The sequence below is a fragment of the Crassostrea angulata genome, chromosome 5, assembly GCF_025612915.1.
Source record: "Crassostrea angulata isolate pt1a10 chromosome 5, ASM2561291v2, whole genome shotgun sequence".
In the NCBI taxonomy this organism is placed as follows: Eukaryota; Metazoa; Mollusca; class Bivalvia; order Ostreida; family Ostreidae; genus Magallana; species Magallana angulata.
Genome location: NC_069115.1, coordinates 54,656,668 through 54,663,438, shown reverse-complemented (window position 1 = coordinate 54,663,438; position 6,771 = coordinate 54,656,668). Strand labels below are relative to the sequence as shown.

Here is a 6,771-nt window from a genome sequence, read left to right as displayed (position 1 = left end):
CAAAATCCATCGGAGCAAGATCCGGACTGTATGGCGGGTGTTCAAGAAGATCGTATCCTAGGAGTTCGATTTCCAGACACGTGGAAGTTGCTGTATGTGCTGGTGCATTATCTTGGTGTAGGATGATATTTCCAAGGTCCACAGCCATGGCAGGGCGTTTTTTCTTAATTGCCTTAACTAGGTCGCGGCGTAACACCTGTAATAAATAAAACCAATGTTTCGTTTGGTACACTGTATGTGGCTTTAGAATACTTGAGTATGTGAATTTATTCATATATATAGTAATTAAATGAATCAAAATTAAGATTAGAATGTCCGGGTATTAAATTTATGAATTACGATATGCTAAATGTAGCGAAATGGACGTTTTTAAATCTGTAATTACAATTTAAATGTGATGAAATGGGTAGTTCTCTTCCTTGGAGTAGTATGCAGCATTCACCGTCTGACCGGAGGGTACAGCGTGGACCAAAATCATTCCGTGCCGATCTTCAAATAATATGTACATTTGTTTACCCATGGATTTCGCAACCTTTGCCTTTTTCGGTGCTGGTGAACCCCGGTGTTTCCAAATGCTGGATTCTGTTTTTGTTTCTGGATCAAAATGATGCAGCCAAGTCTCGTCCGTAGTAATGATTCTGTCAAGCCACTTCTCTCCTCCTCTTTTGAAATTCTGTATGAAAGCCTTACTTGTCTGCATTTGTCTTTTTTGTGCTCATCGGATAAAAGTCTGGGCACCCATCTTGCGCAAACACGACTTATACAGAAGTCTTCAGTGAGGATATTAAAAACCGAAGATTTGCTAACATCACTTATTGACGCGACTTCTCTTAACGTCAGACGTCTGTCCTTCATGACAATGTCATGAATGCGGGATTTCGTTATATCGTCACCAAGCTAAGGCTTTCCACTTCTTTCAGCGTCTTTTAAATGCAAACTCCATCCGAAAATCGTTTGTGCCCCTTGTAGACTAGTGATCTTGATATGTGTCGATGCCTTTTTGTGTTCTCCATCATTTGTTTCGTTTCGATAGGTGTTTTCCCCGAGTCTACGCAGAATTTAATGATGGCGCGCTGTTCCATGCGATCCGCCGACGTCGCTTTTTCTGGCGTTTTCAAAGACATGTTCTTGCCGTAAACTCCAGATCCTCTCAGATTGTGGTTTAACTGTATTTCCACCTGTAGCTCAAGCGACTGTGTAGTACACGGCCGGCGCGCTAGTTTCCCTTCGTCATCGTAAGCAAGGTTTTTGTCTTGCCTATATAGCCGAGTGGGAAGTGCGGTGGCCGCTCACTGCTAGAAGAATGGGTTCCAGAGGTTTTGAGGTCAAGTCTCGGTCGGGGCGGAAGGTGGAGCTCCAACAAAAAGCGAATTTCTCTGTGCTCTCTCTCTCTCTCTCTCTCTCTCTATATATATATATATATATTTATATAAATATATATAAATAAATAAATGGTTATATTCGCTCGGCAAGCCTCGCGAATATATACACCATTTCAACTCGTTGGATAAAGCAAATATAAAATCACACAATATAGATATCCTCTCTCTCTCTCTCTCTCTCTCTCTCTCTCTCTCTCTATATATATATATATATATATATATATAAAATCCGTGAAAGGTGATATCACACAGTTTATAGAATCAAATAAGAAAAGAGAAAATGAACAGTTCCATACTTTCTATTCACTAGCACGTACATAAGATATGAAATTGTTTTTCTTAGAAACGTTAACTATGACGTCATGATATAATGAGAGTCTTTTTAGAGAAGGAATAAAATCACGACTTCATAAAACATAATAAAAAGTTAAAGTTCTGTAAACTGAATTAGACAAAATATCATAACGACGTCAATAAAATTAATGTACAAATACAAAGGCTGGCTATAATAAAGATATTTATATATATACAGATATTTAATTTGATGTTTGTTTAATTTTGGGGATAATAATTTAATGAAATAAATATCTTTCACAAGAGTCATGGCGGTTGAATCAGTTTTAGGTTTTGAAATGGGAATACTTGAAAATCTCCCTTAGCACATGTCAAAATGTTCACAGCAAGGGTTTTTTCTGGTACTGGGATCATTGATCTGTTGACGATTGACGCGCACGCGGGCGGTAAGTTGTGTTCCGGTTTGGCCGATGTAATCTTCGCCACAGTTGTTACATGTAATACAGTAATCAGATTTTTGGATTTACACGACATATTTTCATTAACATAAAAAGTCTTGCCAAATTTTAAAGAAATAGAATGTTCTGTCTTTAGATAAGGACATGTGCCGCACCTTGAATCTCCGCATTTGGAAACAGCATATTATTCTGGTGTTGAATTAAATTTAGCTCTTGTTTATATTTTCTTCAGATTTTGTAGTTGTCTTTGGCTTTTGAGTAGGTCAGATTGTGTAAATAGTTGTTGAAGTTCTTGATTCTGCTCAATGATAGAAAAAAATAGTTTTTTGCTTCTTGAAATATATTAAAATGTTTGGGATGTGTATTTATCTATAAAGACTGGTGTAAATGGAAAACAAAACTATGGAATAAAGTTGTAAATCAATCTGTTAAATCCCGTGTAGGATTTTCTTACATCTATTGAGATACGCAAATACGTTTAAATATATTATAGACACATCATGTAGTTTAAGAATCACATGTAATTCTATGTTTGTTTTGTCTAGTCTGCATTGAGCAAGCCGAGAAAGTTCATTTATGCTCCGAGGACCAAATATGTATTGAATTACGTAAGTATATAAATACAAACGTGTTTTATATTTATAAGTATTTACCCTTATGTGAATACAAGAATTAGAGCAATGTGAGGTTATTTATTCCTTATGATTTCTGCATTTTGTAAAGTTGTATTTTGAATCATTATTTTAGGTAATATTTTTCTTTGTGTACAGTGACTTTGTTCTGACAAGTATCGGAGATCCATTTTATGACACAATCAAAGCCCATGTTTTTGAATTTTCCATGTATGTATGGGCTGCCGGAGATCTTATTGAAGAACTGATCGATCTCTTGCTTTGTAAGTAAAAGCATGAGAGATCGGAAACTTTTTATCACATTGTTTACATAAAAAATAGAGTATATTTGACTCTATTTTTTAATGTATGTGGAAAGTTTTATCATTATTTCAGGGATGCAAGATTACACCAGGGCGTTCCGACAGGGGTTACTGGTCCCGTGTACTGAGACACTTAAACGATTTCTGGAACGTGGTGGATCTGTTGTCGTTTCTTTTACTTACCATTGCACTGTGTGTCCGTCATGCAAATCCAGATCGTCCGACATTCACTTTTGCTCGAAATATGTTTGCTCTTTCTCTGCTTGTCATGTACCTGAGAATATTAGAAGTGTTTTCAATACACAGAATAATGGGACCCACCATTATAATGATCAAAGAAATGGTACTCTTCCTTGTTTGAATTTTAACCAAAACTAAAAAGTAACTGAGATAAAATATGTTCCCTAAAAACATTCATCTATTTATTTTCTAAGCTGAAAGATCTGCTAAGGTTCCTGTTTATAGCTGTTTTTGTGGTATTGTGAGTTGGAATTAATTACCACGCAAATATTTGGCCGGATCACCAAAGCATATGGTCAGATGACTGGAGCAATTGGAGAATTTGGTCTATCATTTACTTTCCGTACTGGCAGCTTTACGCTGAGTTAAATCTTCAGACTCTTGATGGTGAGATAATTTATATTTTATATCAGAATTGTTTAGAAATAAAATGTATTATCGTACATTTTGGAACAAAAGTGAAACAACAAATCGTTCAGTCTCTTAGTTTGATCCTAAACAATGTTATTGATAAGGACACTAATGCTGATTTAATATTTTTTCTTACCCGTGAGGCATTATTGCATTTTCATGAAATTCATTTTTTTAAAATCTGGTTAGAGGTATATTGTATTTATGTATGATATAAAATTTAAAAAAATGTTGCTTTGCTTAAAAAAAAAAGAACAAAAGACTATATGTGAAAATCATTGCGCGTAGATTAAAATATAAAGGAAAGGCCTTAAAGGTTTTAAATACTGCAAATATAGCGCTTCATTTAGGAAATATACCTTTCAAAATGAAAGGTTTTTAAAAAAAAGAAGCTTGGATTGTATAGCAAAAAAACCCAACGCATTGGCTTTTTACTGTAAACCATGCAGGGTAATTTCATTGTCTTGTTACTGTAAACCATGCAGGGTAATTTCATTGTCATGTTAATGTTGTATTTTCCCATGGGGATTATCTTTTTTGTCACATTAGAGATACATGAAGTTGTCTCACATGCCAGTTAAAAACACATGCGCAATGGACATACGCTCTTTAGATATGTTTCACTTTTAGAGTGAGCACGATAATAGAATGTAAGCCTGAGTTTGTTTATATTCCGATGATCAGGTAGTGGACCAGCTAACTGTACCAAAAATCGTACTATATGGGAGAACGACCCGTCCAAAAATGGGTGTTTACAAGAGGATTGGACGGTTCAGGCCATTGCAGGAATATATGTGTTGTTCTTCAATCTCCTTTTGATCAATCTTGTTATTGTCATGTTCAGGTAAAAATTTAGTCATTAGTAATGCTTGCTTGTAACAATGAGCTTTGAACCCTAATAAGACGATGTCGAAATATATACCTTATACCCTCATAACAAAAGTAATAATATATATCACCATGTCAATGTTTTTTAACAAATATTTGTAAGTCAATATTTATATTTTACTTACAATCAAATTCTTTTTATGAGTTTTAAGCTTTTATGATACTAAGATAAACAAAAAGTAAACTTTTTTTTACTGATCTTCACAAGTAATGCTTTCAAGATGTTGTTATGACCATTTTTATATACCGATAAAAAAATGAAATAATATCGGTTTTGTATGTGCATTATATTATGTTGTAAATCTAAAAGTGCCAAATGTCGCTTGAAACAATCTACGCAGCATGTTTTTGTTTTTACTAAAGATGACGGTCGCTTGTTACGTAACGCAGGGGTTGTTTAATGAAGGGCTTTCATATAGAAAATCAAGAGCGGGTCTAAATATGGTCGCGAAGGGGTCAGTTATAAGGGGAAGTGGTAGTTCGTCGTTTATTACTAATTTTAATTTTTGTCATAAAGCTTTAATTCTGTCCCAAATAAATCAGCAGTGTGTATTGTCAACATTTGCCTATTGAAATCTATATTTCAGTGCATATTTGAAAAAAGTGATTGTGATAAATATACTCCCTATTTACGTAATTATGCAACATTTTACATGCATCATTGCATTTATATATTTTGGTTCCACTGACTTATATCCGCCGAAAGTATCTCATTTATTTTTAAATTTAGGGGAAGTTTAACAAAAATGAGAGTAGACTTTTGATTAATTCATCATTGATTACTGATCAGAATAATAATTCATTTATAATAGTTTACTGATATCATTGTACACGTGATAGATTGTTTAAGGTTTAGGCAGTACTCTGATGCAGATATTTTGTAGTTTTTGATAAAAATGTCTCCACCTTTAATTATAGATACTATTGTTACTATTCCAGTTACACATTTGAAAGGGTATAGGAAAACTCTGAGAAACTGTGGCACTTTCAGAGGTACACAGTTATCTGTGATTACAACCGACGGATTCCATCACCTTTTAACCTGATACCTCGTCTTGTCCAATTGATCTTTTTATTGAAACGTGACCGTAAGTACAAGTCACTCAAAGATAATGAGTTTCATTCATATTTGCATTATAAATATCCTATGTAGAATCAATCGAAAAACTTAATTAATAGAAAAACGAAAATATAAACTTAATTTCCTCTGTTTCAAGTGTTATCTACTTGTTCTTTTGAATTCTTTTTCATATAAATAATAATTTATAGGAAAACATATTGAATATTTCATTTCATATTAACTTCCTTTACGGTATAGATTATCATCAATATCAATTACAAAATGTCCAATGCCTCTTTATTGAATAATGAAGCAATTCTTTGTAGGTTCCTGTGACATAAAAATAGGTCATACTGAAATAAATCTCATGAATACAAAAGAAAAACGAAAGAAATCAGCTCTTCAAAAGAACTTCCAGAAAATAATTTCTTTCAGAAGTTATAACACAAAGTGAAATCATGAACTATACGACAGTCAGAGATCGTCGATAAGGAGATACAACGAAAAAAATCTGTTTTTAAAAGTTAAAATATCAACGATCACTTTAATTATTTGTTGTTTTATGTTCTATGAAAAAAACACATACACATTTGCACGCATTTTAATTTTTGTTAATGACATTTAACGAGGCCGGGTCTAATTTGTTCTGCCCTAGATTTCTGGATGAAACTTTTTACATGAATTTCTACTGATATAATTATTATTTTAAGATTAAAAAATAAGACATTTACCACACCGTTTGTTTAGGGGGCCACCTCAAAGGTTGTTCATCTTTAACATAGGACCCCATGGGATTTTGCTTGAAATGTATCAATTTTGCATATTTTTTACATTTTTTCAAAACTTCTGCCCTAGGGATTTCTTTTTCTGTTCTACATATTAAAGTTATTTCTAAAAAGCATCAAATTGTCAAATAAAAAAACCCTTTTCCTCCTGGTTTGTTCCAGGGGTCTTATCAAAGTTGATTTTTGTATGCCAAATTTCCCAGATTCGTCAGATAATGGCTATTTTTTATTTGACAAAGGCGGAAAAGGTGATCTTCTTAGTATTATTAAAACATTAAGACATAATTAAGTAACAAAAAATATATAACATTACATATTA

The 6,771-nt window shown here is 33.4% G+C and overlaps 1 pseudogene; it reads left to right on the top strand.

The window, feature by feature from the left end:
- The first annotated feature begins 1,303 nt into the window (after positions 1-1,303).
- On the top strand, positions 1,304-6,212 carry LOC128185509 (transient receptor potential cation channel subfamily M member-like 2; annotated as a pseudogene).
- Positions 6,213-6,771: the final 559 nt, after the last annotated feature.